Here is a 12,203-nt window from a genome sequence, read left to right as displayed (position 1 = left end):
TTTTTTTTTTTTTTTTTTTTTACCTTCTAGGGTTAATAGTAGGAATGGTTCTAATTCTTTTATTTACCCCAAGGTGACACACACAGACATTCATGCAAACCAAAAATTAAAAAGTCCAAGCCTGGAAGAATGTGTCTGACAAGCACGATGAGCAGAAAATAGCTGGGAAGTGGAGCCGTGTGCTCCATAGGACCCCTCTTGGCTTGAAGAGTTTGGTCTGTGCTTGCAAGCCACATGCTGTAAAGGAGGAAGTCCACTGTGGAGTTGACAGGTAAGATACAGTAAATGCCTATCACAAGTCAACTCACAAAACCAGGCCTTTGACAACACACTGTGACACTCAGTGGGAAACATAAAATTTGCCAGCTGGCCAAGCAACAAGGAGAACGACATCCAGGAGGCTCAGCTTCCTCTCTCCTACTGACAGGGGCAGCCCCTTTTGATTTCAGGTTGGCGTGCAAAAAGGATGAGAAAGGGAGATGATAATTGCTTATGCTCAAAAGATTGTGAAGAACAAAATAAAACAGAGCAAGTTACTCTGCTAATAGTGCTCCTCTGGACTCATCAATATAAAGTGAATGGACAAACTAGGATCCGGGACCAGGGAATATCAGAGCAGGAAGCAGGAAACCCATACAGACAAAAAGAGGGAGCTCATGTAAATGTTTGCCTTTCATTTATTTTGAGCAAACATTTCCTTCCATGTAACAGACTCATCCTGATCAGCAACTTCCACCTGGCATTCTTTAAGCCAGATGGAAGTGTAAATTATTTAAATACATGATCTCCCATTAGCTGTTGAGCTTAAGTGCCTCAAAAAAATTTTAAAGTGTCTTCCAGGATTCAGAAAAGCATTTGCTCTAAGGTAGATAAACATATTTTCAAGACACAACTCCAGTGACAGCAATTTTTAGATTTTAAAATACAGTCAGCATTAACATCTATAAGTAATTATGACTTCTGCAAAAGACTGTTTACACAGTAAAACTAAAATCATAGCTATTATGTTAATTAAGGTTTTTTTCCCCTCCATGACACTATTCCATAAAAAACAAACATCGTGGTCATCATGACACATTGAGGAGCCACACTGACCCCTCTCGAAGTTTCTCCCACTCATAGCTCAGTCATATTTTGTCAAAAGTATGTTTTTAAGTGAAATAATATGAAGGCGTATTTTAAGTTTAATCAATTTCCTGAGGGAAAATCATGTCAGCACTCATGATAATACAGTAATTGCTGTGCTTATGTGTGCATGCAGTGTGTAATGGATAGATTCAAAAGAGAAAAGACATCTTAGTTGATTTCCAAAACTGTAATTACTCACTTGATTATAAAATCATAAAGGGAATATATTACTGTTAAGTATTTGAGATTCATAAAATTTTAGAAAGTTAAAGTTTATGGAGATTACATAGATTGGTACTTATCAAAATGATCTTATTTAAATACAAAATGTGATCTGTAGCTTGGGGGTGGATCTCCAAGTTCCTCCACTTCTAACACACTTTCAGGTGATGTTGACAGAGCAGGCCCATGGACCACTCTTTGAATAAGAGAGTCCTAATTGCAGGTGTACCCTCATCGGCCCTTCTGAGGATGGCACAATTTGGGAAGATAAAGGTATCAGATTTCACAAGAAAACAAATCTTTTTTGTTGTTTTGTTTTTGCTTAGTGTAGTGTAAGCAAATTTTACGTTTAGCAATCAGTCAAACATCAAAATAAAGGTTACAACCTTGTATAGTCCATATTCTCTAACTATAGCAAAATTCTAAGGGCTGGGAACTTTATATAGTAAGGAGGCTTATTTAGTTCTCAGTTTTGAAGGCTGGAAAGCCAAGATCATCCCCATCTGTTTTGCTTCTGGTGAGTTCCATACAGCAGAGAGCAATGAAACGATGGGAACAAATGCAGCAGCAATCACAATAGAGGGTGCAAGCTTGGTCTTTTTATAACTTGCAATTGTGGGCACTAGCCAGAGTCCTGTGAGGAATAGTTAATACTGAGGGCGAGTCCCCCAGTAACCTTACACCCTTTCATCAGGCCTAACCTTTTAATGTTCCCACCGCCTCAACACCACCAACTGGCAACAAAGGCTTCAGCATGTGAACCTCTGAGAGGCAGACAGACCAACTCCAAACCATAGCACATCCAGCAGGGTTTTAATTTATTTTTAGTGCCAGGAATTACTCATTGAAAGAAATTTTACTTAGAAATCTAATCTGTAAAGATAAAAGCAAAAATGTTTGAGTTACATGTGTGTGTGTGTGTGTGTGTGTGTGTGTGTGTCCATGTGTCTATGTTTTCATTCACTGGGCTCTCCCGTCTTAACCTCAACTGTCTCAACATCCACACAATGACCAAATGGCAGAAGTCATCAACTTTGACAAAATGGGTCCTATAGCTGTGACCTTGGTCAACTACATTTACATTTCTGAACCACTTTTGTTTTAGGTATGAGTCTAGATCTCAAGCTACTCAAAAGAGTTGTGCCAACCTCATATGTCTACTTTACTCCCTTGACTTAGGAGCACACCACAGTATGTCTCCACTCAAAGTCTTATTTCAAGTCTACCTTTGCATTTTCTTACATGATCTTAAGTTTTCTTCATTGCCCTTTGACAGTACGTATTTGATATCGCTTCTCCTTTTCATTTTGTCAGCACTGTTACTCATTCCTTTAACCCCTTGACATGGATTTTTATACCAATTTGAATGAAACCGCCTTCTTTTTCCACCTTATTTTTGTTCCTCCCATAGTCATGAGGAGCTGGAGGTGATCCTGCCTGCCTTTGGAGTTCCAGTTGTTTATTTTCCCAAACATCACCGTCCTCCCCCATCAAGAACCAGATCTTTTCAGAGTGAGCAGAGGCTGTGGAAGATTCCTACTATATCACTCAAACTGAGATTTCTGCTTTCAACAAAATTTACTTACGAGACCTAACTCTTAAAATCCCCTGCCTATTTCCTGCTATAAATGGAGTTTATTTTAAAATATGCTTTCTTTACATATTTGAGGATTGAAATTCTTATAAATAACACACTTCTTTTCCCTAACCAAGCTCAGAATTGGGAAACACACCGTGCCAGGAATACGAAAATGAAATATCAATTTTCTTGATAAATCTGTTGGATAATTTGTGTGAAGTAGGAGAACTAAATAAACTGCTAATGATACTTCTTCAACAGAGTTAAAATTACAGACTCTGTCTGAGAAAGTGCTGGAACCCTACAACTGCAAGTCCTTCTACCTCGGTGAACTCCTCCTCCACTCCCAGTCACTGAGCAAAACCAGTCCTACTAACTTTACTATATATTTAAGAGCAGATGAGTGTACAACCTCTGCAGGTTGGAGGAAAGGGCTGAGATTGAGAAATGAGCCTGTTCTAGCCTTCTCGCAAACTCACCTATCGGACATCTCCTTATTTGTTTACTCTTCCCTTCAGAAAAACTGAGTGAGGGATAGAAAGAATAGCAGTACAGAGAGCAACAAAAGGAAAAGGAGTAAGAATTCCCTCTGAATAAGATTTGTGAGGGTTGCAAAGTATAAGATATTGTTTATATACCGAGGATGTTTACAAATCTAGTTGGAGACACTACCATTGATTAAGTAAAATTAAGTGATTAAGTATTTTAATAATTCGAGTTGATTACAGATGCCACAGGTCAATACATAATTTCTACAGTGGCTCAAAGTAAAGTAAGAATCTAAAAAAAGAGGAAATCTTGGTAGATTTGGTAATGGGCCAGTATTTTACTGAGGAAGTGCAATTCAGGTCTTCAGAAATGGACCAAGATGTAAGCAAGAAAATGGAAGAAACCAAAGAGAAAATGTTGACTCTCAGCATGGTGCGTTACAAGATAAAGCTTAGATGACTATTCAAGAAGTTGAGTCTGTTTGATCTGAGTCTCAGTGGTCCCCCAAGTTTACAGTTATTACCCCCAAGCTTTTGTAATTATTAAGATGTATGTTGCCAGGTGTGGTGGCATATGCCTGTAATTCCAGCACTCTGGAGGATAAAGTAGGAGGATTGCTATGAGTTTAAGGCCAGCCTGGGTTACATGGTGAATTCAAGGCCAGCCTGAACTATATATTTTTTTCTCAAAAAACACCAAACAAACAACAACAAATATATATATATACATATATATATATGTATATATATATATGTTAAGCAACAAAAATATAAATACCCAATAAATACTTGTTATTGTTGCTTTCATTACAATAATTATAATTTTTTTACTTATAGCTAAATTACCAAACTACCAATGATTTCTGGAACATTTAGTGATAAAATTTGCTTAATATAGAAGTGATATGTACTCTCATATTCTAGCAGCCTGTCCAAGCTTCTGTAAATATCCCTCTTTTAAAAAGTAAAAGGACTGGAGATTTAGCTCAGTATTGCAATATTTGCCTCGCATATGAAAGTATTTGAGCTTGATTCCCAGTATCACAAGGAAACAAAAACTTTTCTATTTTGAAAAAGTTTTCAGATATTTCCAAAAATAACAGTATATAAGTCCATTACCCAGATCAACAATTATTAACTCACGATCAATCTTACATTTTTATTTGTACTCCATTTAGACTATTTTGAAGCAGATCTCAAATTTCATGCCGTTCCATCCTCATTTTTGAAAAATATAATCACAGTGTCATATCACACCTACAATATTTTTAAATATCCAAACAAGCTAGGCATGGTGGCGCAAGCCTATAATCCCAGCACTCGGGAGGCTGAGACAGGAGGATCACTGTGAGTTCGAGACCAGCCTGGGCTACATAGTGAGTTCCAGGTCAGTCTCACCTACATAGTGAGACCCTGTCTCAAAAAAACAATCATAATAATAATAATAATAATAATAAATAAATGCCCAAACAATGCTCAAATTTCCCCCAAATGGTTCTAAAAGTTTTTTTTTAATTTTGACAAAGATTCCAAATATGTTACAATTAGTTAATGTATCTCTTAAATCTTTTTATTCAGAAAGTTTCATTTTCATCTCTAGGGGTAGGAGGAGAAGGGCTACTCCTTGAAATTTACTTGTTGAAGGTGTTAAATTGTTTGCTCTACAGAGACTCCTACTATTTGTGTTTTGCTGTTGTCGACATGGATTATATTATTAGTTTTTAAGTTGTCATTTACTTTTATTTTCCTTCATTCATTCTTTTTCATTACCTTGAATAGTTTAGTAAAAGAAACTTCCCTCATCAATTATTTAATTGATTACAGTTCTGGTTTATACGAGAAAAACAGAATAAATGCTTGATTTTCAAAATAATGAATTGGTTTTCTAGCATTTTCTACAGGTGGTTATTGATGCCATTTTGTTCTTGAATCATTTTTAAATTGTGAATTTAAGCATATTTGAAAAGGTCTGATCCATGATATGTAATACTCTTACTGATGATCATATCATCACATTGTTTCCCAGTGGATGCCTCTTCAGGTTCTCATTTGATTCCTCTGGATCTATATTCAGTGGTCTTTGAATGTGTCCATGCTCTGTAGTACGGTGAAACATATCAAGTTCAGCTTGACTATTTCTGGCCCCAGATCAACCATTTCTCTGAACAATACTGGCTCCTTCTGGAAAAAACGGTCCTGATAGCATTGGACCTTGGCATCAAGTTTGCTGAGTGTTTCTGTGTTTGCCTTTGTTTCCATGGTCATTCAGTGAATGCAGCTACAAAAAACTGTTGCCTTAAGGTAGGATACAGCACAAATCCAAATTTATGTTTCTGACTCAAATTTAGAACTTAGCCTCTTTTGTGGTATATCTTTTGCCCAGTAATACAAATGTAACTATTTACTTTATCCAAACAATACACAGTCAATGGTCTTAGATAATGCCAAAACTATCACCTACAAGATTTTAAAAGTTTTTAAATCCTGTTTCCTTTAGAGTATATTCCCTAGGAAAATATTTCTAAAGAAGTATGTTTTAAAGTCACCTGGAATTGTTTCTTTCTGCATGGTAACTCAATATTCTCATGATTTCTTTCATATAAGTTTCACTTTCTAGAATTTTATATTTAACTTTGTTTTATAATTATGTGAAAATTTACATGATTTTAAAATCAAAACTCTATGTATTCAGAGAAATATAAGCCCTCTATTACATACACAAAGACACATATTTATATACCCTCTGTTGTGGGTTGAACTGTGCTTCTCCAAAACAGAAGTTGAAATCAAAACCTAAAGTACCTGTGAATGCGGCTGGACTAATTACTTTTCTCACACTGCTGAGAGAAAATACCCAACACTGAATGTTAAAGGAGAAAGGGTTTATTTAGCTCAGCTCTTGGAGGTTTCTGTCCATAATCCACTGGCTCCAAGGCAGGGTAGCAGAGGGGCAACAGTTCATGGCCATGGAAGACAACAGAAGCACCAGGGACCTTAACAGTGCCTTTCTGCTCCTTTTATCTCATTCAGACTACGGGGATTAGGGTGGTGCCAAACCAGTCACTCACCAGAGTAGTGGTTTGGTCATCACATGCCCTTAATCCCAGCGTCACACACTCTACAGTCAGCCACCTCAGGAAAAGCACAAGGCTTTGGGGGGACAACTAAACACAAGCCACAATAGTGACCTTACTTGGAAACAGTAACTCAGCAGATCTATCAAGCTAAAAATGTAATACCATCATCCAGTGATTTGTGTTTTCACAGGAGAAAAGAGAGGGAAGTTTAAATCTAGAGACATAGACACATAGCGGTTAGGCAGTCATGTGAATATAGAGCAGAAATCAATGTGATGTATTACAAAAAAAGTGCCAAATGTGTTCAGAAATTAACAAAGCTAGGAAGAGACAAGTTATGATTCATTCCTGGAATCTCCAGATGGAGCACATCCATGGTAACACCTTGATTTTGGACATCCAGCATCCAGAATTATGCAAGAATAAATGTCTTATTTGAAGCATTCTGTTTACTTTATTATGATACATTACTGTGACAGTCCTAGCTCCTCACCCCACCCAACCCTGTACCCTTAGCTGAATGTGACACATTTTTCTTCGTGTTACTTTTTGCATCTGAAATATAGCCACAACATTAATCCAAAGTCTGATCCTTACTCCATGTAAAGATATTCCCTTGTGCCATTTTTACCCACACAGCACACTAGCTTGGGCACACACCATGGTTTATTCAATTAATTCTCTGTTGATCAAAATATAGGCTTTTTCCAGGCTTTTACTGTGATCAGTAATACTACTAGTATCCTTCAGGAAGACCTTGATACATTTTGCCAGTACCATTTTATGGTAAGTTTCTAGGAGTAGAACTGTTGTGTCAGAGAGTAAGTACATGTACATCATTGCTAAATATTGACAAATCCGCTGTGAAAGGTTTTCCTGTCTTGTGTTCAAGTCAATCACATATGAGCGTGCCAACTTCTCCACAGATTCAACAGTTCAGTACATTAACAACTGGACTTTTGCCAATTTGATAGGAGAAAAATGGTTCCTCCACATAGTCTATGTGCATTTTCTTAAAAGTAAAGCATCACTCTTTTAACTGTATGCAAAATGGAGCAACATATTACTGAGAGATTCTCTCCATCTGATTCCCTCTTCAGTCAAGCTATCATCACTAGTTAATTTCATATGTCCTTTTTTATTTTCTAACATTCACAGCTCAGGGAGGTTTCAGGCCATAACCCACTAGCTCCAAGGCAGGGTGCAGAGGGGCAACAGCTCATGGCCATAGAAGACAACAGAAGCACCAGGGCTTAACAGTGCCTTTCTGCTCCTTTTTTCTCATTCAGACTATGGGGGTTAGGGAACATTTTAGATAAAAATGTTCCCACTGTGGCACTCTTTTTAAAAATCCATGAAGTTATCTCACTTCATCAAAACTATATTAGACTTAATTTAACAAATGTTTTCTCAACCCCTATTAACCAGGTAGTATAAAAAGTTCTAGGGAAACCTTAACAAAAAAAATGTAGACAAGGAACTTCTTTCTTAAAACTTTACTATCTAGATAAAAAGATAGAAGAGTGCAGACAGACATGTAGCATTCCATATAATCATACATACATAGTGGTATGTTAGGTGGCACCAATATAAGTGTGTTTACATACATTCATAGACAAAAAAGCATTATAATAGAGTTTTAAAAGATCGTGAAGAAACAATTGGTTCAGAGGATTACCTCAATTTTATTTTTAAAGCAGATTTATTTGAATGAATATACTATTAGCAAAAATATTTTATAAATGGTAAAACAGTTGGCTATCCAGTCATTCACAGCTTAGTATAAATTAGCTAATACAAAAATTTTCCTTTTTACAATCACCTGAGATCTATTCCCTTCTCTATGTAAGGAATTTCCCTAAGAATAAAAGTTCTGGGTAATGGTGTGAAATGAGAGCATAGGACAACCAAAAAATAACAGAAGAATAAGAGGTGAACTAGAAAGGCTGTATAAAATCGTCATTAAAAACTGTGGCTCTGAAGTCGTGAATGACTGGGTTTGGATCTTGACTCTGCAGCTATCTATATAGCTTTCTGTAAGAGTTTTAAGCGGCCTGTGGCTCCGATTTGCATAAATATATGCTTTCTCGTTATTATATAAATAGAAATCGATAATAATACATATTTCATAGTATTGCTATTAGAATTAATGGAGGGTGTATGCAACGGTAGCTGTGTCTTATGCTTCCAAGTCACACACAGTAATTTATGGCAGTCATTATTCTCACTGAGAAAAATTGAAAAATCTTGATAAAAAATACGAATAGAAAGCAGAGGTGGCTGATGTGATGCAGCCGACGACCCACACACATTTGCTATTTGGACGGCAAAGGTGAGGCTGACCGGAGATCATGAGATGACTCAACAGAGGCTGGGGAACAGAGAAAATAGTCAATATTTTGCAGTCTTAGGAACCAGAGGCAAAAAGAATGCAAACACACGGGCCAATACTCTGGTGAGAAAGACAGAATAAAGGACAGAACTTCCCAAGGAACCAATTCCCCTCCAGACACAAGCTGATTTCTGAAGCTGCATGAAGCAGAGTAGAGCAGAAGCCCTCTGAGAAACAGAAGAGAGAATCTTGCTATGTTAAAAAGTGAAATTAACCCTCATAAGCCTCCAAAGTTAAGGACTCTGATAAATACCATGCTCCCAATTCAAAATTCCTGAGTTTTCTATAATAGAAGTGATACAAATCTAACAGCCACAACCAAGCCTTCATCTCGGGGCTTGAATGGATGAAGTTAATTAGCTTTCCATCTATCTACGCAGAAGAGGAAGGTGACATCACTGGTCGTTCGAGAGATGCAGATGAAAACAGCACTGAGATTCCACCTCACCCCACAAAGAATGGCTGCAATCAAGAAATCAACCGCTAACAAATGCTGGTAGGGCTGTGCAAAAGGAGGAACCCTCCTCCACTGCAAGTGTACTCAAGTAGACTGGTGCACCCACTGTGGAAATTGGTATGGAGATACCTCAAAGAACTAGGATTGGAAGCCACATTTGACCCAGTTATTCCTGTGCTGGGTATCTTTCCCAAAGAATTAAAAGAATCATACCACAGTGATATATGTGCACCCATATTCATAGCAGCACAATTTGTGATAGCTAAAACTTGGAAACAGCCCAATTGCCCATCAATGGGAGACTGGATAAAGAAAATACGGATTTTTTAAAAATAAAATGGAGTACTATTCAGCCATATAGAATGATAAACTAGAGACAGTTCTGGCTAAATGGATGCACACTGAGGTGATACTTCTAAGTGAAATAAATATAATGCATATGTGTAATTACCTAATGGTTTCTCTAGTGTGAGAAACTGTAGTGTGAGAAAGGGTAAAAAAAGGACTAAAAGGTATAATAGATAAAGTGAAATAGGAAGAAAAGGGGCAAAGGAGAAGAAGAAATAGGAGGGTTAGAGGAAAAGAAAGAAGGGAATGGAATTAATATGAGAAAAAGAAAACATGGAAACAAAGTCTTTGTAGACAGGAAAGGATGGAGGGATTGAAGGGAGTGCAAGCAAATGAGGGGAAAAATAAGAACAAAGGTGGATTATGTAAGGTGCAAATTTCCAATGATGAACGTCATTATATTGTATATATTAAATGTACCAATAAAAATAATTTTTAAAAAAGATTGTAGGTACATATAGAGACTCCGAATTATTTTCATGTAGACTCACATTTAATAAAAAGCATGTGAAAAAAATTTTAAAAATAAAAGTAATGTGATAAACACTAAGAGAAATCTATAACCAACATGTTCTTAAGAGAGAAAATACACTGCAGAAACAGATACGTGATTGACCCAGATATTGATGTACCAGGGACTTGAAAATGACTGGAATTGATGTGTTCAAGAAAATATTTTTAAACGAAGAGAAAATAGATTTAAAAGGAATATTTTACCAAAGACTTGTAATCGATATAAATAAATAATCAAATGGCAATTCTGAAAAAAAATAGAGCCACCACTATGAACTGAACAGTGTGTCCCCAGAATTCACAGATTGAATGAGTAGATTTTGGAGATGGGGCTTTAAGTAGGTAATGTGTTAAGATGAGTTATTGCAGTGCACCCAAATCCAACAAAATCAATTGTTATCAAAGTGATAAAATTAATCACTTGTATTTGACTGAATAAGAATACACGTCATAATCTCTGTGGCAAACACTAAAGAAATAATGAGAGGATGTATAACTAAAATAGAATTAAAATATTTGATAAATCTAAATAAAAGCAGGAAATGAGAGAATAGAACATATAAAACACGTGGTTCAAGTAGAAATAAATAGTAAGTTGATAGATTTAAACCCAAATATACCAGTAATTATATCAGATACAAATGGAGTAAACATTTTAATTAAAAGAATTTTAGAATATATATTTTAATGTATTTGTCTGCAAAGAAATATATCCTAACTAAAAATAACCTAACCATGATGCCAGGCATATGCCAACCCCAGAAGCAAACTGGTGGTGAGAGCTGTGATTAATATAATTCTGAGTAGAATCAGCAGTTTCTTGAGGGCCCAGGATACAAGCTCTTCAGAGGATGTGCAATAAGGGACATGATGTACAATGCTGTGAGCTGTTGGTATGCGGAAGGGACATTAGCAGTTCTTTCCACGGGAAGAACTTGAATTGAAACCAAATATTCCCTGCTTTGCTCTTTTATAAGTCCTTTTATTAATAGACGGTAATATACCAATATAATTTAAGCTGTATTCAAGCACCTGACTTATACATAATAGAATTTGGAAAAGTTCTTTACCCTGTGGTGACCATTTACAGATTTTAATGACTTTTCCAAAAACAAAGAATTCTCCTCTTCTGTTTAACTAGATCCTCAAGCACTCTGAGGCAAACAGGGTGAGAGCTGGGAGTGAGTTCGTGCTTCTGCTTCAAGCACTGGAGGTCTAGTTTTGAACCAGTATCACTACTTCAAAAGTTACCCACATGAATTGCTAACAACCTTTCCCTATTGCAAATAAAAATTTAATTACAAAAAAGTATCTGTTTTTCAGGAAACTTTAAATGTTTAAAATTTAAGAGAAGAGTAAGCCTTTTTTATTTTGCATTTGTAAAAACTCCAAACTAGAGAAAACACACAGAAAAGCTGTATGAATAAAAAAGAATGAACTTTCATTCCGATGGACCAAAGTCTAACATTTTGTTACATGGCTTTATATTTCTCTCCACACATAAATACACACGTGGATGAGTATGTATCTCTGTGTGTAGCAAATATGTTTTTGCTGGGACTTTCAAGAATCAGTTACAACCATCATAATTCTTTACTCCTAAATATTTCAGTTTGTATCCCTGAGAACAAGGACATTCTTATGTAGCCATAATATAATTAACAAGTTCAGGAAATTTTAAGTTGTCATCCTACAGTTAACTAATAAAGATAAGTTTTAACATTTTTGAAGTCTAGCTAAAATGTCCTGCTACCAGAGAAACCCTGCCTGCCTGTCCCCTTCCTTCCTACTCATTTGATTAAATTTTCTCTCTCGACTCTTTCCTTCCCATATTATTTTAGTATCATGACTGCCACAGAACAAAAATTTTCTTCTTTCTTTTCCCTTATCCAGCCACAGCATTCTGGAGGTCAGAAATCAAATTTGATTTATTTTTAGGTCTCTGGTGCTTTGTACAATGTCCAGCACTCTAAAAGTACTATAAAAAATGTTTTCTAAA

The sequence above is a fragment of the Fukomys damarensis genome, unplaced genomic scaffold, assembly GCF_012274545.1.
Source record: "Fukomys damarensis isolate Sample0158 unplaced genomic scaffold, DMR_v1.0_HiC HiC_scaffold_5, whole genome shotgun sequence".
NCBI lineage: Eukaryota > Metazoa > Chordata > Mammalia > Rodentia > Bathyergidae > Fukomys > Fukomys damarensis.
The sequence above is the reverse complement of the archived record's forward strand: the minus strand, read 5'-3'. Positions refer to the sequence as shown.